Here is a 21,738-nt window from a genome sequence, read left to right as displayed (position 1 = left end):
GACTAGATCTCTGTAGTGCGGTCAACCTTACTAACAACCCGAGCTTTCGTACCTGGATGCAGTACAGTGACGATCCCAGCCTCAGAGACCAGGAAAGCATCATCGGACATCACCTCCCATGCTGGCTGCCTGTGCCCCACCTGACCTGCCTTTATGATCTCTCTGGCCACTGTAGCCTGATTGGACCTCCAAAATTGTCACATGAGCACGGGGGTCTCTAGAGGACCCCCCCCCAGCCTCCTCCCATGGTTCATCCCTGTTGGGCTTCACTTTGACAATGAGCTGCCTTCCTGGGTTAAGATAGTCTTCATGCTCTGAGAGCTGAGAAGAATGCAGCCATCTTGTGCGGCTTAGATGAGCCTCTGGGGGCCTCTGGCTATCACAGTGAATACCCTCTCCAGAATGGATAAGGGTGATCACAGTCAGCTATTGGATGGGTCACACGGCCCCCAATGGAGGAACTAGAGAAATTACCCAAGGAGCTAAAGGGAACTGCAACCCTATAGGTGGAACAACAATATGAACTAACCAGTACCCCGGAGCTCTTGTCTCTAGCTGCATATGTATCAAAAGATGGCCTAGTCGGCCATCACTGCAAAGAGAGTCCCATTGGACTTGCAAACTTTATATGCCCCAGTACAGGGGAATCCCAGGGCCAAAAAGGGGGAGTGGGTGGGTAGGGGATTGGGGGGGTGGGTATGGGGGACCTTTGGGATAGCATTGAAAATATAAACGAGGAAAATACCTAATAAAAAAATTAAATTAAATTAAAAAATAAAAAAAAGAAAGAAAAGACTCGGTAGTGCCAACTGGCATTATCTTTAACATCTCTCTCTGCTGAGCCTCTCTGAGGAAGTACTCCAGGAACTTGGCAATGTCATCCACCTTGGAGTCCTGGGAAAGGAGGCAGTTAAGGTCAAATTCAAGGTGAGATTCTGTGACACAGGGTCCAGCATGTAGGGGCGGTGTTCCTCCCCACATACCTGACAGCATCTGCTCCAGTCTCAGCAGGTTACATCTGTGCGAAATCCTCCACAGATGTCCTCAATCCCTGACCTGCTCAGCAGGGACCTCTGAGCTGCCAGGTAACAGTGTTCCTCCCCACATACCCGACAGCATCTGCTCCAGCCTCAGCCGGTTACATCTATGTGGAACCCTCCGCGGATGTCCTCAGTCCTTGTCCTGCTCAGCAGGGACCGCTGAACTGCCAAGTGACAGTGGGTCAGCCAGGTGGTAACTCAGTTGAACTCAGGCCTGAATCACAGAACTCCAGCCTCTTCCGTCACAAAGGCTCCAGAGGTGGGGGAGGGGTGACAGGCTGCAGAAGCCAAACCCCAGCCCCTCCCCCAGCCTCCTGCCTTACAGATCTGCTTCCCAGGTTATCTAGCTGCCAAGCGCCAGCTCTGATCCGTCAACCTTCACCCTCAGCCTCTGTTGCCCTCGAACTCAGACATCTGCTCCCTCGGCAGCCTCTGCTGAGAACATCAGTTTCCCAGTTTTCAAACCATCAGGCTTTTCTGACAATTCTTGTTCTTTTCTAGGAACTGTTACTTTCAAGATTCCTCTGTCCTCAGCTTCCACTCTCACCCCACCCCACCCCACACACAAGATGTTCATGCATCAACACACACAGGAAACCTAAATTTCTTTTATACCTATTTAAGTTTATACATTTGAGATAATATTTTCAAAATATGTATTCCATTACCTTTCATCGAGGGTGTTAAAAATCTTAAATTAATTATTAGTGTATCAAATATGGGGCACTGGGGAGATGGCTCAGCAATAAGGGCACAAACTGCTCTTCCTGAGGACTCGAGTTTGATTCCCAGCACCCACACTGTAGCTCAGAGCCATCCCAAACTCCACTTCCAAGGGATCCAGCTTCTTCTTCGTGCCCCTGTGGGCACCAGGCACGTGTGCAATGCACATACATATGTGTAGGCAAAACACTCATACACATAAAGTAAAAGTAACTTAAAAAAAAAGAAAATGTGTTTGAACACTTGATTGATCGATTATAACAAATAGTGTCACAATATAAAGCCTTTAGCCCCCTACTACAATTTGACAATGAATGTGTACCTGAGCACTGTGTGCCTGAGGAACAGGGGTACCTAATGAAATGTAACACACACACACACACACACACACAGTCCTTTGTGCTCTAAAAAGAGTATATACTGTTTACAATAAAGGTTAAAAATAAATGTAAAAATTAAATATAAAACCACACACCTGGCTAAACATAATACTCTGAACCTACTCAAAACATCATGAGGTGGTTTTTCGCAATACTTTTCAGAACCATTTTGATTTTTGTTTTTCTTATGTGTTTTTTGTTTATTTTTGTTTTATGCATATGGGTGTTTTCCCTGCATGTATGTCTGTGCAGCACATGTATGCAGTGCTCACAGAGGCTAGAAGAGGACATCAGATCCCCTGAGACTGGGGTTACAGAGGGTTGCGAGCTGGGAACAGAACACATGTCCCCTGGAAGAGCAGTCAGTGCTCTTAACTACTGAAGCATCCCTCTATCCCCTATTTGCTTGGATTGTTTTTTAATGTTTTTATATAAATTATCGAATCCATCTCCCATCCTCCACTACGCGCCTCCAACTTTTTCCCAACCCTCCCCAAGCCCCTCCCTTCTAACTTCATGTGCCCTTCCAGAGCCCACTGAGTCCACCGAATGCCATCAGTGTGCCCACAGGACCAGGGCCATCTCCTGCCACAGGGGAGCCTCTCCTGGAGGCTAAACAGAACTGACTCCCTCCATGTCAGCTACTCATCACTAATAGCTCCACAGCAAGGAGTCAGTCGGGCTTTGTGAGCCTCTCCCCATCCCTGCAGGAACCACAGGTAGTCACCTGCAACTGCTGTGAGCTCATGAATGCAGCCATTCTGCCATGTCCAAAAGACACTCCAGTCTTCGTGACCTCTGGCTCTTACAGATCGCCTGCCCCTCTTCTCAGATGACTCCTGAACCTTAGAGGAAAGGGACATAACATAGATGTTCCGCTTAGGGCCAATCACTCCTCAGTCTTCCTTCTTTTTTCTTTTTGTAATCCCATTGTGCTCAAGCATGAGCTTTGTAGATGGCAGCATCATGTCACAAAGTCAAAAGGTTGGACATGCCTACAAGGATTTCTCTTGCCCACCTATGTCAAGGTCAGATAAAGACCCTCTGTGGTTGTTTGAATAGAACTGACCCCCATAGACTCATGTGTTTGAATGCTTAGCACATAGGGAGGATACTGTTAAGAGGCATGGTCTTGTTGGAATAGGTGTGGCCTTGTTAGAGAAAGCATGTCACTGTGGGGGACGAGCTTTGAAGTCTCCTATGCTCAAGCAAGGCCCAGTGTGGCTCACAGTCTCCTTCTGTTGCTCTTGGATCAAGCTGTAGAAGTTTCAGTTCCTTCTCCACCATCATGTCTGCCTGCCTGCTCCCATGCTTCTCACCATAACTATGATAGACCAAACCTCTGAAGCTGTAAGCCAACCCCAATCAAATGTTTTCCTTTGTAAGAGTTGTCATGGTCATGGGGGTCTCTTCACAGCAATAGAAACCCTAACTAAGACACTCTCCAAAATTATATTCTCTTCATAAACCATTAGCTGACCTGGTTCTGTGTACCTGCTGAGCCATAAGAACAAAACCTCTTATTAACAAAACTTTAAGCTCTTCTCCTCCACCAGACCCACTCTTACCCTGAGTCATATAAATCTCTCCTGCTTTCCCCACTCAAGGATAGGCTGGATGCCATTGATATGTGTGTGCTGAGTGGGTGGTTGGTACTACTACAAATGGATTTAGTGGGTTTCAGCCCACTAGATTCCTGATGGGAGGCTCAGGACCTTCCCCCAAACCTCCCTATCTGTTTCAAGGATAAGGGCTCCCTGGGAAAAGGAAACCAAGCCATGCTGTGTAGAGAGGAACCTGCTTCAACACTGACATCTGTTCTTTAAAGGCAGTGACTGAGGGCCTCCATGAACTGGAAGACAGAATTTGCCCCTGAACTGAAAGGTTTAGACTAGGGATTTGGCAACTAGATTTGCTTAAGTTTTTCATGTGTTTGTGTCTGGAAGCAATGAGACAAGATGGGAGCAGAGGAAGAAAGAAAGAAAGAAAGAAAGAAAGAGAGAGAGAGAGAGAGAGAGAGAGAGAGAGAGAAAGAGAGAGAGAAAGAAAGTCTATGTAAATCGTTTGACTCGTGTAAATTAAAGACGGATATGTGAAGATCGTGCTGGAGACTCGGGGAAGCTGCAATGGCTAAGATCGCTATGGCAGCAAATGCAATCCAGGGCAATCTAGAAGAACCCAGGGAGGAAGTGAGCACAGCCCACCTCTGTCCACAGGGCTATGGGCTGTGATTCCAGGACAGGTAGGCAGAAACTTCTGAATTGGTTTCTCAATAGGGTTTTCCTAAATCCCTCCTCTATCTGCAAAAAGAATCCTTCTAAGAGCCGGTTACGAATAGCATGACCGTAAGCAGTTAAATTCAGATTTGTGGCCATAAAAATGAAGCAAGAATTAGACAGAAGTGCGGGGCATTTCATGCAGCAAAGGCATCTTCTATAATGTGTGACTAATTGGTAATGTGGCTTAAACATTTTCAGAAACTATCATTAAACAGGGAGCTATTATCTGTAGTTGACCAAATTCTATGGCCATTTTAATAAAATGTTTGTTTTAAATTAACTCTAGTTTAAGCCCCAATAATAACTTGTGGCAGAGAGTCCCTGATATGCCTGATGCTTGCTTGAAAGTTCCTTCCCCTAGAGAAGGCTTGACCAGTTTCTGTTGTGTGTAGAGGGCATAAAAGTTGATAAGATGAATAGGAGGGTAACAGCCCCCGTCCCCCCAACATATGGTCCACGAAGCATTTTCCTGTGGAATTTGGACAAAATCACATCATTAATGGGCCTTGCCCTCCCCACCCCCTTCCCGGTGATAAATCACTTGCACGCAAATCCTGTCCTGGGTTCATCTCTAGGGAGACCTTAGCCTCACTAGCTTCAAGGTCACGAAATAAGACAACGAATTTTTTTCTCATAAAATCATGCTATGTGGAGTCTTTCATTCTTCAATTCACTCAGGAGATATTCCATGCTAAGACCGTCTCTCGTTACAGAGTTCAACCATTACCCTGAGAACCCCATACAGCTGCTTACTATGAAGACCCACAGTCAGCTTTGAGGCTATAGGGACTGACCTTGTTGCTTGAGCCCAGTCAGCCTGTTCCCTGTCCACGTCAGCCTCTATGACACCACCTTAGGGTAGCAGCATTGCCACTCAGGTTAGCAGAGCACCTGGACTGCCAAAAGTGCCTGAAGGTTGTGATACCTAAATGTGACTCTTGCCTTACAAAACAGAGCTACACAAAAGCCAGGGAAATGTTGAAAGAAAGGAATGAGAGTCATATTCCTCTATATTTAATCTTATATACTTTTTATTATACAATTTTTTTCCTTTAAAACATGTAAATATTTTATATGATAATGAGAGAGAGAGAGAGAGAGAGAGAGAGAGAGAGAGAGAGAGAGAGGAGAGAGAGAGAGAGAAAGTAGCACTCGCTAATACAAATACACTTTCTTGAGAAATCAACACCCACTGTCAGGTATGGAATGCTTCTCTCTCTCTCTCTCTCCCTCTCTCTCTCTCTCTCTCTCTCACTCACTCATTCTCTTTACTCTCCCTCCCCACCTACACTTAAATCTATAATAAAATTATTTCCTAACAAACTCCAATTTAGCCTCAAAAATACTAAGAAGTGTGAACAAGTGATCCAAGCTGTATTTCAAGTTGATAAAACTCCACCTTAAGAAAATAGTTATTTCAAACAACCAGTAAATACAGCATGCGAGTTTATTGCTAGTGGGCATATTGGATATGGGGCTTTGAAACTATTTTGTGTAGTCTTTTAGGTAAAGCCAATCAAAAAACATTAAAGTTATTACAAAGGAAGATGTTTTAGTGCTTAACAGAACATGGCGAGAAAAATAAAGGAAATGCCGTGTGTTGTACTTTAATTACAAAAGTCAACATGAACTCACTGTTCTTTAAAATACACGTTTCTTCCTCTGTCTAAAAAAGCATTTACAGTATAATAGAAGCAAGGATGCCTAGTGCCAGATCCTTTCTAGCCATCCACTGAATGAGTACCCACGCACACACAGGAGTCATTGAAAAGCAAAGCTGATTTTGGGAACGGTATAAGCTGAGCAAGGACATCTTAAGTCATAAGATGGGGCCACTCAGAGGTGATTAGAAGTATGCTGAGAGGACCCTGAAGCCAGTCGAAGGCACTCACTCCCACCCACCTCCATGATAAATCCATCCAAAAGAGTAATGACCAGAATGATAGAAGGCTCTGAATTACCAAACACCCCTGGGCCTATAAGGAAACTCAAACTCAAAGGTAATGAAGAGGAGAATGCCAAAAAAGAGCGGATGCTTTTGCTTTAGAGTAAGTGCTTAAAGCAATAAGGAATACTAGGAAATCACCATGTTGCTCCTCCAACTGCAAATACTACTGTAAGCAAAAATTCTAAATGAATGCTTGAATATCAAATAGAGATTCTCTTTCCCCTAATAACTTACAGACTACAGGGAAAGAAGCGCACCTCTCCATGGAGCACTCTTGCATCACCCTTAGAGTCACGTGATAAGCATTCAGTTCCCTGTGCCCCATATGTAATGGGATATAAAGACACAACCTGTATGAAACACCACTGCAAAGGGTTTAGGCTGAATCTAACCAAGCCTATAGAGATGACTTTTTTTTATAGAAGAGGAATTAACCAAACAACATGAAAAAGCAGCCAGAAAAGGCCAGAATGTGCACAGTTCACATAGCAGCTGCCTGAGACTCTAAAGCCAGAACACAAATAAGTCAGATGTGTGTGCCAGACTGACAGATATTGAAAACTACAATCAGCACAGTGTGTGAACCTAGGTTACACCATGATTCAAAAAAAAAATAATAATAAAGATATAGGGGCTGGATAGATGGCTCAAAGGTTAAGAGCACTGGCTGCTCTTCCAGAGGACCCAAGTTCAATTCTCAGCAACCACATAACAGTTTTTTATTTGTTTGTTTGTTTGTTTTGAGACAGGGTTTCTCTGTGTAGCCCTGGCTGTCCTGGAACTCACTCTGTAGACTAGGCTGGCCTCAAACTCAGAAATCCTCCTGCCTCTGCCTCCCAAGTGCTGGGATTAAAGGTGAGCACCACTACCACCCGGCCCCTTTTCTATTAATATGTTTTAAATGGTCCCTATCTATAAATCTCACTACTTGCTATCTTTTTTTAACCTTCTAATGTTTTTTTCTTTTTATATAAATCTTTAAATTAGAAGCTAGAAAGATTAACTCAGCAATTAATTCTTCATACTGCTTTTGCTAGAAAGCCTGAGTTTAATTCCCAGCACCCAAGTCAAGCAGTACACCATCACCTGTAACTCCAGCTCCAGGAGAACCAGGCACCTCTGGCCTCTTAGGTATATTTCTTGAAGATGACAGATAATTGGCTCTGAGTATTTTTAATCTGGTCAGCCAGTCCACATCTCATTATTGGTTGAGTTGAGGTCATTTATAACTAGGGTTATTTTTTTAACATTCGATTTTGTTATTGAGAGACGTTTATTGTAATCTTGTAATCTTATTGGCTGCTTTTCTAATTGTTGGAAATATTGTTTCTTGCTTTCTCCCCTGAGATGATCAGGGATTTGCTGATTCTGCATGCTGCACGTCATGGATTCCTTTCTAGAGAGGCTTTGCTGTCTCTTTCTCTCCTGATGGCTGTCTTGTCTCTTTCCTCAATTCTGAAAGATAGCTCTGCTGGTTGCAGCTATCTCGGTTGCCAGCTATTTACTTTCAGACCAGGAAATATATCATTCCTGGCTTTCCTAGTTTGAATGGTTGCTGACAAGAAATCAGATACTATTCTGATGTTTCTGCTTTTGTGAATTGGGATTTTTTAAATCTTTTTTTGTTTTGGTTTGGTTTGGGTTTTTTGCTCTGTGCTTTTACGTCTTGACTATAATGTCATGTATCTTTTCTGGTCATGTCTACTGGGGGTTCTAAAGGCCTCATGTTTGAATGTCTATTTTTTTTTCTCTACATTTGGAGATATTTCTGCTATAATGACATTGGATAGATTCTCCTGCAGTTAGTATTTGTCTCCGCTCCTCCTCCTGTCCCATATATTCTTAGGTTTGGTCTACTGATGCTATCCCAGAGTTCTGAGTCAGTGACATTATACTCAGTCAGTTTTCTTTCCTTAATGGTGTTTGTCATTTTCCACCAGCCTCCTTCTTCATCCTTGATGTTCTTGCTTCTGTTTGGTGAAGGTTATTGCTGACATTGTCTCCTATGGTTTATTTGATTCACTGAGTCTTTCATTTTTAGCATTTCTATTTGGGCTTTTCTTTCTTTTCTTTTTTTTTTTTTTTTTAATTTTTTCAAAACCTGAATTTCCAGGGCTGAAGAGATGGCTTAGTGGTCAAGAGCACATACTGCTCTTGCAGAGCACCCAAGTTCAGTTCCCACTGAACTTGGGCAGCTCACAAACCCCTGTAACTCCAGCTCCAGGGAATCCAGCGCCCTCTTCTGGCCTCCAGAGGTGTCACATGCACATGAAGGCATGCATGTTCATAAACCCGCACACAAACACATAATCTAAAATTAAAATAAGGGCTGGAGAGATGGCTCAGCGGTTAAGAGCACTGACTGCTCTTCCATTCAAATCCCAGCAACCACATAGTGGCTCACAACCATCTGTAATGAGGTCTGATGCCCTCTTCTGGTATGTCTGAGACAGCTACAGTGTACTTATATATAATAAATAAATAAATTGTAAAAAAATTAAAATAAGTCATTTAAAAAATAGTTCTAGTAGCTAATATCTAGAGAAGAAGAAGAAGTGAGGAAAATTTTCAAATACTATAGCTCAGGGGATTGGGAAGTATTTTAGGATCAATGTTTGCTTATTGTCTATAATGCATGATGTCCAGCACAGCATCCCTGCCCCCATCAAAACAACAACAACAGAAAAAAAAAAAAAACACTTTGGGGCTGGAGAGATGGCTCAGTGGTTAAGAGCACTGACTGTTCTTCTGAAGGTCCTGAGTTCAAATTCCAGCAACCACATGGTGGCTCACAACCATCCATAATGAGATCTGATGCCCTCTGCTGGGATATCTGAAGACAGCTAAAGTGCACTTATATATAATTAATTAATTAATAGATAAATAAATAATAAATAAATCTTTAAAAAGAAGGAGAAGGAGGAGCAGAAGGAGGAGGAGGAGGAGGAGGAAGAGGGGGGAGGATGGGGAGGGGGAAGGAAGAGGAAGAAGAGGAACATCTTTAAAACATCTCATTTTCAGACTCAGGAGAATTTCCAAAATGGACAAGAAGAAATGGGAGTAATTAGAGTCTCTAAATCTTTGCCCTCTTCTAGATTTAACTAACTGAGGAGGAAAGAAAGGGAGAATGAGAGGAAACAGAGAAGGGGAAATGAAGAGAGGGAAGAAGGGGGAGGGGGGACTAACAGTCTAACATCCTGCTGTGGCCGCTCTGGCTGGGCAGGATAAAAGCGGGCCACTTCTTCCTCTTCTAACCAAATGAGAGGGAAAGAGAATAAAAGATCTACTTTCAGGAATTCAGGAAGGATCCTGGGATGCAAATGTAATTAATGAGAGCCCTCCTAGGTGACATAACTGGAGCCAACTGGTAGATAATTTAAACAACAAGGAATGGGAAGTAATAAGATCAAAACAGTTTCCTTTCAGTTTTTAATACATAGGCCTGTATTCACATTGGTATTGGGTTTAGTTTGGTTTGATTTGGTTTGGTTTGGTTTTTGATTTTTTTTTTTTTTTTTTTTTTTGAGACAAGGTCTCACTATGTAACCCTGGTTAGCCTGGGATTCATAGAGATCCACCGTTGTCTGCCTCCCAAGTGCCAGAACTGGCAGTGTGCACTGCCATACCCAGCAAGGTCTTTGATTTTAAAATAATGAGACTGTCCCTGAACGAATCGCAGTATTAAGAGTGGCTTCCCCTCTAGCAAGTCTTTCCAAAGCATTCAACTGAATGCTCAGAGAAACAGCTCTTTTATTCTTCAGCTCATACAGTGTTTAGCTAAGTTACATAATTGTAACAGCAAGTACCACTGATCCAAAAACACGGAACACAACAGACTCTTGGGACTCCTGCGACTCAACTGGCAGACACACCAGGGTTTCTTTTTCATCATTAATGGAAGCTGAAATCATCAAAAGCTTTTGTTGATTAGGATAAATATGAAAAGGTTCGTGCTTGGCCACTTAATTCAGAGAATTACATGGCCAGAACTCCTGAAGCTAAAGCCATCATCACTTGATTATTTATAATGCACTTTCGGATTTTGTTATATAACATGTTGTTTAGGAATTATTTTATATGCAGCTCATAAGCGAAATGGATCTATAAGTACCTTTGCTTCCCTTTTCCATTTTTATCTGGCATTAAGCCTATTCTATTTTTGCAAAATGAGTTGGGAAGCTTTTCCTCTTTATTTCTAACATTTATAGAAAACATGGATTTTTCTTTGCTTGAAAATGTGATAGACCATTCCCGTGAAGCTATCTTAGACTAATACTTTAGGAAACTCGGGATACAGATGAGGATCTCTGATTCCCATTCAAAATTGCAATGTTCCCACTTGTAACGGGTAATTTTGTAAACTTGCACAATCAAGAATCACCTGGGAAAAGAGTCTCAATGAAGGACTATCAGGATTGGGCTCTCCTATGAGCACATCTGGTGGCCAGGAGGATTTTCTTGGTTGTTAATTGATGTAGGGGAGCCCAGCCCACTGTGGGCAGCACCATTCCCTAGGTAGGGGATCCTGGACATTGTAAGAGTAGAGAGGGTGCTAAACACAAGTAGACACACATGTATTTATTTCTCTCTGCCCTAGGTTGTACATATGACATAACAAGCTGTCTCAATTTCCTGCCTTGACTCTCTCTACAGTGATAGATTGTAAGCTAGAATTGTAAGCTGGATAAATCCTTTTCTCACTAAGTTGTATTTGCTGCTGTTTTATCTCGGCAACAGAAAGGAAACTAGAACACCTTCTTTCTTTCATAGTTGCATAGTCTCAAGAAATCCAGTTCAACTCATTCTCAAAATATTCATTAGTTGTCTTTTCAAACCACTATTGTGAGGACGCCTGTAAGTTATAGTACTCATCTCGTCTTACTGTCTGTGTCCCTCTTGGTGAAAATCCTCAAGCTCTGCCTCTCTCCATTCTGACACCTAAATTTAAAGACAGAAAAGGCACTAGAGTGCAGAGAAGACTTGAAGGGCTGCAGGTATGTCGGCACCTACTGTGAATGTCCCCTGCCTTAGCTAATCTTGCCTCCATCCAAGCTTATCCAGTTGCCATGATGTCTATGCTCCTTTACTTCAGAGTGAACAGAATCAACTACACGCCATGCGGGTGTAAACCAGGATAAGGTGATGACACGCATCTTTAATCCCAGCGCTCAGGAGGCAGAGGCAGGTGGATCTCTGAGTTCAAGGCCAGCCTGGTCTACGAAGCAAGTTCCAGGTCAGCCAGGGCTACACAGAGAAATGCTGTCTAGTGGAGGTGGAGGGTGGGGAGCTGGCGGGGGAGGGGAGGAACAACAGGGCAAGGACAAAGAATCTTACTAATATCAGTGCCCAGCAATCCCTCCTAACCTGCCCACTATCCATGGGGCCCATTCAATTCACATCCAACAAAGAAAACTAAGCATGTGTCTGTGGCAGGTACGCAAGTTACCAAAAAAAGACATCCATAACAGTGTACCAAGAAATCTCACAGGATGACCTAATGTCCAACAGAAATTTAACGGAATGAGGCAGGGATGTGGCTAAGTGAGTAGAGTGCCTACCATGTTTCCCTAGCTGTTTAAGGCCCCAGCACCACATAAGCCCAGGCACGAGGCACTTGCCAGTAGTCCCAGTACTCAGGAGGTAAAGCAAAAAGGATCAGGAGAATCAGAAATCCGTGGTCATCCTCAGCTCCATAGCAACTCCAAGACCAGCCTAGGATACATGAGGTTCTGTCTCAAAAATAACAACAACAAATGTAATGCAAACCATGTGTGTAATTTTAAATTTTCTAATAATCACATCTTTTTAGGGTATCCCTCAAGATGTAACAGTGGCACTTACATCTTGGCAGTAACCAACAACTCTTTAATTGGACTCAAAGCCTGATTAAGAGGAGGGAACTCATGCCTGGTACTATAAACAGAGCCAACTACTCATGGCTATGGAGGCCATGGGTAATAGAGGAGAACTAAAAACTTTTCTAAGCTGATATAATTTCCAACTGCATTCTAAATACTTGCTTTATATTCACAGCTAAGTGTAGCTCTCAACACTCACCAGAAAAGCTTCCTTTTGTAGCAGAAGGAAACAATTACAGGAAGCCTATTGTGATGGTTTATGTATGCTTGGCCCAGGGAGTGGCACTATTAGAGGATGTGGCCCTATTGGAGTAGGTGTGGCCTTGTTGGAGTAGGTGTGCCACCATGGGTGTGGGCTTTAAAACCCCCATTTTAGCTGCCTGGAAATCAGTATTCTAACAGCCTTCAGATGAAGATGTAGAACACTCAGAGACTCCTGTACCATGTCTGCCTGGATGCTGCCTTGCTTCCACCTAGATGATAATGGACTGAACCTCTGAACCCCAATTAAACATTGTCCTTTATAAGACTTGCCTTGGTTGTGGTATCTGTCCACAGCAGTAGAGCCCTAACTAAGACACCTCTACTAATCAAAATGCAGAAAACAGCTGACTATGAAGTCCAGTCCCAGCTGAGGTATCTACAGCACAGCCCCTATATCTAAGGTACAGGCAACATTGAAGAAGAAGAGGTGTGGAGAAATTGTAAGTTCCAGAAGACCAGGAAGTCTGCTGTGAAGCTGTGCCTTCCTAGATATGCCAGGAAAGCTACACCGGTGAAATCTCAGCAACAGGGCTATCTACAACAAGACCTGAACAACTCCAACAGCCATTGACATCCTAATATAGATGGGGGAAATCCCATGAGGCCCCACCCCTAGGTGAAGACCCATAGGCAACTGATAAGTGCTGAGTCAGAGAGTTAGTCTTCCCCAAGATGGGTCCCATGATTCCATGTGGTTAGCCCTAGAAACATACACGCAGGCAACGCTGAATAGGCTCAGCAGATTGTATTTAGATGTTGATTCATTTATATGTAACATAACACTGAGTAGGAAGAGAGAACCAGACGTGGGAAGGGTAGGAAGGAAAAAAGTGTAGCTATATTTTAATTAAAGTTTTAAGGAGAAATAGGTTAAGGGAGATGGACAGGTAAGTCAGTGGTTAAGAACAAATATACTCTTGCAGAGAGCAAACCCACTTCAGGCCCCTCACAACTGCCTATATAAATCCAGCTCTAGGAGATCTAACAATACCCTCTTCTGAAACTTTGGATGTCTGCCCACATTTGGCAGACACTACACAGACAGACACATACACATAAGTAAAAGTAAAATATTTTTTTAAAATTGAATTGTTTGTAAATGAATGAGAACCAGTGGGGGTGAAAAATAAAAGCAAGAGAAAATCTATGCAGAATAAACCATGTATTCTCAATTATATTGATTTTGTAACTCTTATAAAGGGAAAAGATAGATTAAATTAATTCCAATATATTATGAACTGAATTCTATTTTCCCAAAATTCACAAGTCAAAATCCTAACTCACAGTGTGACTACACAGTAGTTCCTCCATGTCTCCACAGGCTTAGTTCCAAGAGCAACCTTGGATGCCAGAGTCACAGATGCAGAAGTTATGTGAAATTGTGTCACAGCCGTGAGCATTTCCATAGAGTCAACATGCATCCTCTGGTAGATATTAGACTGGCCTCCCTAGCTGACCCTTTGGCCTCATCCTCTCCTTTGGTCAGGAAGAGAGTCTTAGGGAACTTATAATTTCTTAGGGTCCACTGCTTCACTAGTCTGACAGCTAAATGGAGGAACAAAGGATCTCTTTAGCTCCATTCTGGACAGGCAGGCTGATTACAGAGTGGAGAGATCAGCTCAAGGTCATTCATAGCAAGTTTGAAGGCAGCTTGGGTTACATGAGACCCTGTCTCAAAATAAAAATTAATGAAAGAAAAAAATGAACATGGGGAAAAATACTTTGCCTTTGTTTTGTTTTGTTTTGTTTTGTTTTCTTGGCCCTGCTTAGAAGCATTTTATATTTACAAACATGCCTGGCTTTGGACTAGTCACTCCACAAGAATGTGTTAGCCATTGGAGGCCATTGGCGTCCATGCCAGACAGAGACAGTTTGGTCTTCAGGCTTCTTCTGAAGCAAGATATTTCTCACAACCTGAAGCTCAGGCACAGCCTATGCCTCGGGGTCCCTGTGAGTTTAGTTGTTTGTTTCCGTGGGTCTTCCAGCCCTCCTGGCTTCCTTCCTTGTGGCTGCTGTGGTATTTTAACACTGGGCAAGAGAGGGGGAACCAACCTGTGAGCCCAACTCAGTTCATCATCTAATCAAAACAATCAGGACTCTCCAAAAGCAACTGGGTGGTGTGGTTGAACACACACTGTTCTTGGCTAGTCGGTATTAAAAGCAGAGTGAACATTATAAAGAGCAGCCATCCCCCTGCTCTGTAGTTAGCTGGGGTTTTCCACGGCTTCAAAAGAGGAGAAATTGAGAAGGACATTCAAAGGCAGTAGATGTGCCCTCGGAGCTGTGAAAAGAAATAATAGCGGCGAACCCCTCCGCTTCCTGGGTCACCATGGCAAAGACCCACTTTTATACAAGATCCTCCTGAGACACAGACAAATAGGTATTTCTTGGCTAAACTAAAGACAGCTTTATTCCCATACTTAAAAAGAAGAGCCACTTCAAAGGTTGCCGTCCTCTTCGTGCGGACCACTGGAGCTCTGGCTTTCAACCTTGCTTCCAGAGTTCTAACTCACCAGCACCCTAATAAAAATTCACAATAGCTTTTTAAAATATGTGTAATCCAGATATCACGTGGAATTGACCTATTTCACAGTGTCTAGATAAAGAAAGATTAAAGATCACTATTTTCAGATTGAAGGGGAACGTAGTGCCATCCTGCCCAGTTCTGGCTCTGGGATGACCCCACACTTCTGCCTCTAAGTGAAGAGTGAGGTCAGGGACCCTTTCCCACACACTCCTGTGTGTCTCATGCTTCTCTTATGATGGGCTGCTCCTATCTTTAATTTCTACATAACACATCTTTGCAAAAAGGCATTTGAGTGAATAGAAAATATTACCAAAGGCTTGGGAAATAAAAGTCTATACTGCTACAACAAGAATATTGTGGATAGCCCTGGGGCTAATTATATTTGATGTTAATTCTGTTCTCCTGTGAGGCGTTGTGAACAAGGAATGAGTCAGCACTTGGGTGATTTCCTGTAAACCTTCTTCCCACCATAATTTGTAAAATAGAGCTGATGATTGGGCAGATAAAGGGAATGTGGAGTGGAAAGTTGAGAGAGAGAGAGAGAGAGAGAGAGAGAGAGAGAGAGAGAGAGAGAGAGAGAGAGAGAGAGAGAGAAGAAAATGGGAGAGAAAGAGGACACAGAGGAGGAAGAAAAAGAAAAGCAGAGCAGAAGCCCATGGCCTGGAGAAATCACAAATTCTAAGGGGTCTCATAGATGTGGAAGATGGTAACGTAGCGGTAGATCTGCCCAATCTAGGCACACAGCATGAATTCATATTGTGTTTTCATTGCTGGGGCATATTTGGGTTGGAGATTTACTGCAACACACGAATACTTTAAAAATTATTAACATTTGTACTGATAAACACAATGGGCTATTTCCTTCCTGTAGATGCCAGCCTCTGCCTCTGTCCTGGCTGGGCTCCTCTCTCTCCTCTTCACCCTCTGGTCTGTCCTGTCCTTCATCTTCAAACCCCTTTAACTCTTTGTTTCAAGGTACTCTGCTTTCACGGCTGTAGGTATATCCAGGCTCCCTGTCCAGACCCACACTCTCTCTCCTCTCATTGGATCAGTTTAAGATTTGGTTGCATATGGACTGTGAAGTTGAATAATATTTTTTTTTCTTGAAAGCTTTTCTAGTTTCTATTATATTTATTATTATCACTGTTACAACTATTGTGTTGTGGTGATTTGAATAGGTTTGGTTGCCCCCCCCCCCAGACTCGTGTGTTTTCATGCTTGACCCACAGGGAGTGGCATTACTAGGAGGTGTGGCCTCGTTGGAGGAAATGTGTCACGGTGGAGGCGGGCTTTGAGGGCTCCTATGCTCAAGCTCTCTGCCCAGTGCTAACTTCAGTCTCCTCCTGACTGCTTTCCATCATGTAGACCTCTCAGACCCTCCCGCAGCATACACTAATACATCTGTATTTGTGTCCATGATGTCTGCAAGTGCAGGTGTGCATGGGCCACAACACACGTGTGTAAGCCAGAGGACAGCTTTCAGGAGTCTGGTCTCTCCTTGCAACATGGGTTTCAGAGATCAAACTCAGGTCATCAACCTCTTTCAGTTGTTCAACATCCTACGCTGAGATATTCTACACTGCCTTAGGGTTTCTCCAGCTATGAAGAGACAATGTGACTACCGCAGCTCCTTATAAAGGAAAACATTTAACTGGGGCTGGCTTAGAGTTCAAAGGTTTAGTACATCATCATGGAGGAAGCATGGTGGAGAGCAGGCAGACATGGTGCTCAAGAGGGGCTAAAAGTTCTATATCTGGATCCTCAGGCAGCAGGAAGGAAACTGTGCCACTGGGTCTAGACTTCTTCTGAAACCTCAAGGCCCACCCACACCCACACCCCTCACACCCATTCCCCTTACACCCACACCCCCATGACATACTCCTTCCATCAAGGCCACACCTACTCCAACAAAACCACACTTCCTAAAAGTGCCACTCCCTAGTAGTCTATGGGAACCATTTTCATTCAAACCACCACACACACAACTTTCCATTTAGAGTCCTATAGCCAAAGTTAAGGTCAGAGTCTGGGCCTAACAACCCTAAGCAGATAAGCTCAGCCACCCACCCTCAACAGCCCAATCTTAAACAGATAAATAATATTGGAAAGCAGAGAAAAAGAGATCTGTTCAATGTGGTCATACTGGGAAGAGTAACAAAAAAGTCTACTAACCCCAGTTCTACTTTGGGGGTGTCCTGACATATAGTTTAGGCTTAAGTAGAAGGCAAGAGGCATGCATAGCTAAGCCATCCTGGTCAAAGTATGGTCTCAGACATCACCTGCAAGGTAATTAGACAAGTTTTAAGAACTGTATGAAATCTCTTTCTGGAAGGAAAAAAAGTCCTTGCGCTGCCTGGCACCAACCAGGCTTCAACCTTTCCCCAGCATGAGATTCCTGAGAAGACTCCAATCTCCTGTAGCCAAAAGGAGAGGCACAAAAGTCTCTCCTTGGCATGTCTTCTCTCACGTCATGAAGGTATGTATATCCACACACCCTTCACACACACCTTTCGGGTATCCCATTTAAAGAAGAAATGTGGGGGGCTGGAGAGATGGCATAGTGGTTAAGAGCACTGGCTGCTTTTCCAGAGGTCATGAGTTCAATTTCCAGCAACCACATGGTGGCTCACAGCCATCTGTAATAGGATCTGATGCCCTCTTCTGGTGTATCTGAAGACAACTATAGCGTACTTATATACGATCAATCAATAAATAAATAAAATTTAATAAAATAAAGAATAAATGTGGAGAGTGAGTTCCAGGACAGCCAGGGCAATACAGAGAAACCTTGTCTCCAAAAAAACAAAAGCAACCTACACTTTTAAATATGTTTGTTTTACAGACGCCCGTTTGCTTTCTTCACCCCAGCCTCACTAGACTCTTTCTGTTCCTTAGCCTTCCTCAAAACCGCCTTCTTGCTGTCCCTGCAGTCATCGAGTCATCGGAGAGCAGCAGACATGGCCCTGCGCTACCCCATGGCCGTGGGCCTCAACAAGGGCCACAAGGTGACGAAGAATGTCAGCAAGCCGAGACACAGCCGGCGCCGCGGGTGCCTCACCAAGCACACCAAGTTCGTGCGGGACATGATCCGGGAGGTGTGCGGCTTCGCGCCCTACGAGCGGCGCGCCATGGAGTTGCTCAAAGTGTCCAAGGACAAGCGGGCACTTAAGTTCATCAAGAAGAGGGTGGGCACGCACATCCGTGCCAAGAGAAAGCGGGAGGAGCTGAGCAACGTGCTGGCAGCCATGAGGAAGGCGGCCAAGAAGGATTGATGAACCCACCCCCAATAAAAGATCGTTCGTTTTTAAAAAAAAAAAAAAAAAAGAATAAATGTGTAAGCTTTGTCACAGTACCTTGCTCACACAGCTCTCCGCTCATAGCCAGGCAACACTAAAGCTGTCCCCTTTCCCTGGAGTGTGCATCTCTTGTTGACCAATCCAGATAAAAATAGAGGATCCCAAACTAACAGTAGGAGGAAAGCCCCACACAGTTCTGCTCTTCAGCCCCATATTTCCAAGGCCTAGAGGTTGGTTAGTTTTCCTTTCAATGAGAAATGTGACTTAGAAGAGAGTCTGAAGCCAGAGGAAAAACAGATTCTACAGCATCTTAGCTGGGTGTTTAAGGTAAGCAGCCCCAAGATGGCCTCACTGAGGAGCCTAGTCCCTTGTGTGGAAGGGACCAGGGGAACATGCTTAGCTGTGAGGTGCCACACACAGTGTGTGCTTCTCCTAAGATACATAGTTCGTTCTTCACGGGGTCCCAGCCCCAGAGCTCACTTCCCTGACTTCTCCCAAGAGCTGCTCATCTGACCTTCCCTTGCTGGTCTCACCCCATCTCGTTTTCAGGATTACCCACTCCTTTCTCCCACGTCGAAAGTGGGGTTGTCTTGGGGTTTGCTCTTCCCTCTGATGAATGTATCTGTGTTCTGATGTCACCTTGCCAAAGAGGCCTTCACTGCCCAGCCTATGTAAGAACTGTAGGCTCTCATTCCCCACACTCCTCATGTACCTCGAATCATTTTTAACCCTAGCTCTTCCTACTGCTTGGCACATGATATATTTATTTGTTTTTTTTTAATGTCTTCCTACCACACGCTCAAGAATATCATTCTCTAAGAAAAGATATTTTGTATTTTGCTCTGTTCTCAGATTGCCAGTAGAACCTGGAATATAGTAGGTGATCAATACATACTCATTAAGTGGTCAATCCCATTTATCCATCTATCCAGCTACACATCTTCACGGTGCTCAGCATTTATTAGGAACCCTGTGGTTTTTGTTGAAGAGAGGGGAGGAAGGGAGAAGGGAGAGTAGAGGGTGAAAGATGAAAAGGCAGAGAAGCAAGGGTAGATAAAAAAAAATAGGAAAGGAGATGACTGCATAGAGAAAGGGAGAGACAAAAAGAAGACATGGCTAACGAGTGAGTAAGTGGGCAGGTTTACCGAGGCACACATCGCCTTGGGAAATTATAGGAGAGACGGCAACTGTCATTAAAACCAACTGGTGTAAGAAAGAAGACACCAGGTAGTGGTTCATTTCCTTGGTTCAATGATTTACTGTGGAGAGCCGAGAAGCAAGGAAAATTACTCGGAGAGAACCCCAGTCCCAGTGTCTGGTTATGTGAAATAGGAGTTGAAATCAGGCATTAGCAGTGTTTGGCCAGGAGCCACGGAGCGCATTCTTACTTGTTGTTTGAGCTTTTTCAGATGGAGCCATTTAAACGTGCATTTTTAATAGAATGAATAAATGTCTGTAAGCCAAATAATTAGAGATAGTCTAGCAAATCAAGAAAATTGGCCTTTATAAATGAGGAAATAAAGAAGTGGAATCAATCCAGAAAATTATTCATCTGGCTCTGGACAGGAAACCAAGGCTGGTTTTCTCTTTGCTGCTTTAACTGCATTGGGACAGAGAGCCACTCCCTCTCAGCCCCATCTGACTTGCAGGCAAGCCAGGCTGCCTAGCTCTCCTGCTCCAGCAGTTTGCCCATGAGGTACCTGTGAAGATGGCATTGCTACCTGGTGAACAAATGAGCATGGAGCATGCCCAGGAGACAGATTTGCAGCCAAGAGCTCAGGGTCTAAAGTCAGCCTACCCAAATTCAGGTCCCAGATTTGTATTTTAATTACTGTATGGCAGTGGTCACCTTATATAACTTTGTATGTCTCACTTTTTATCAGAAAAGAATTCCAGATGATAACAACTAGCTTATGGTGATATAAGGGATATGGTATTTGCTGAGAATCATTTGATATGATCTCAGTGGGGGAAAGATATGTTTGCAAATATTACCTTTTGGGTGTATGTGTTTGTACATGCTCATGTGTACACAGGTGCACATGTACACAGGTGCACATGTATTCATGTAGAATCCAGAGGAGAGCCTTGGGTATGGGTCCTCAGTTGCTGCTACCTTCTGTTTTTAAAGGTGTGTGTGTCTGTTGTGTGTATGTGTATGAACACATACACACACACACACAGACACACACACACATGTACATACATACACAAATGCCAAAGCCAGAAGAGGGTGTCAGATCCCCTGGAGCTGGAATTCCAAGTGGTTGTGAGTTGCCTAATATGGCTGCTAAGAACCGAGCTCCTATCCTCCTATCCTGTGGAAGAGCAATATGTGCTCTTAACCTCTCTAGTGCCTCACTTCGCTGTTTTGTCTTTTGAGACAATATTTCTCATTGGCCTGGAGCTCACCTGCAGCTAGGCTGTCTGACCAGCAAACCCCAGGGCTTCACCAATCTCAGCCTCCACAGCACAGGTAGCCACCACTGTGCCCAGTTTTTCCTTCTACTTGGGTTCTATGGCTCAATCTCAGGCCCTATCCTTGCCTGGTGATTGATTTATCACCTGAGCCATCCCCCAAGCCTGAATTACATCTTTTCTAATTCCTTTGTGTCCTTTTCCCTTTGTCAGAAATCCCATAGAGGAAGAAAAGTTGTCTTCATTTTATTGATAATGATTCATTTTGAATAACAAAATGTTCTAGGGGGGAAAAGTATGCAGGGCAGGAGAGATGGCTCAGAGGTTAAGAGCACTGACTGCTCTTCCTGAAATCCTGAGTTCAATTCCCAGCAACCACATGGTGGCTCACAAGCATCTGTAATGGGATCCAATGCCCTCTTCTGGTGTGTCTGAAGATATAGACAATGTACTCATATACATAAAGCAAATAAATAATTCTTTTTTAAAAAGATGTAATCATTTTTAATGATTCTATCCATATCCAATCAGTAATTTGTTTTGTTTTGTTTTGTTTTGTTTTTGAGACAGGGTTTTTCTCTCTGTGTAGCCCTGGCTGTCCTGGAACTTGCTCTGCAGACCAGGCTGGCCTCAAACTCACAGAGAGATCCTGCCTGCCTCTGTCTCCCAAGAGCTAAGATTAAAGATGTACACCACCACAGCCCAGCCAACCAATCAGTAATTTCTACTTATAGACAGTGTCACGCCATGAAGCTATTAGGAAGAATTCACAGCCCTGTGGATGTCAGCATGCAGCTGAAAGACCAGGAAAAATTCAGACCCCCTAGCACCAAGAATGTAGGTTAGGCGGTTCAGTGACCTGTTCCAGGAACTGGCCAACCACAAAAGTTAGATTAAAATCTTGAGAACAATCCTGAGAAGCAGGGAGTTTCCACTTGTGATTTTTAGTGCCCCCTTGTGATTTTTTACTGGTATTCTCTGTATTTTCCAATAACACCCTCCCTA

General features: G+C 43.7%; 1 long non-coding RNA gene and 1 pseudogene across 1 annotated transcript in view; one reads left to right on the top strand and one right to left on the bottom strand.

Moving 5' to 3' along the window:
- Positions 1-1,240, bottom strand: part of Gm27211 (predicted gene 27211) — a 75,640-nt gene extending 74,400 nt beyond the window's left edge. Inside the window, exon 1 of the long non-coding RNA NR_166650.1 lies at positions 984-1,240. This is a non-coding gene — a long non-coding RNA (predicted gene 27211). The remainder of the gene's footprint in view (positions 1-983) is intronic.
- On the top strand, positions 17,932-18,319 carry Gm5745 (predicted gene 5745; annotated as a pseudogene).

The sequence above is a fragment of the Mus musculus genome, chromosome 9 (assembly GCF_000001635.26).
Source record: "Mus musculus strain C57BL/6J chromosome 9, GRCm38.p6 C57BL/6J".
Classification (NCBI taxonomy): domain Eukaryota; kingdom Metazoa; phylum Chordata; class Mammalia; order Rodentia; family Muridae; genus Mus; species Mus musculus.
Note: the sequence above shows the minus strand (reverse complement) of the source record. Positions and strands in the feature narration are given on the sequence as shown.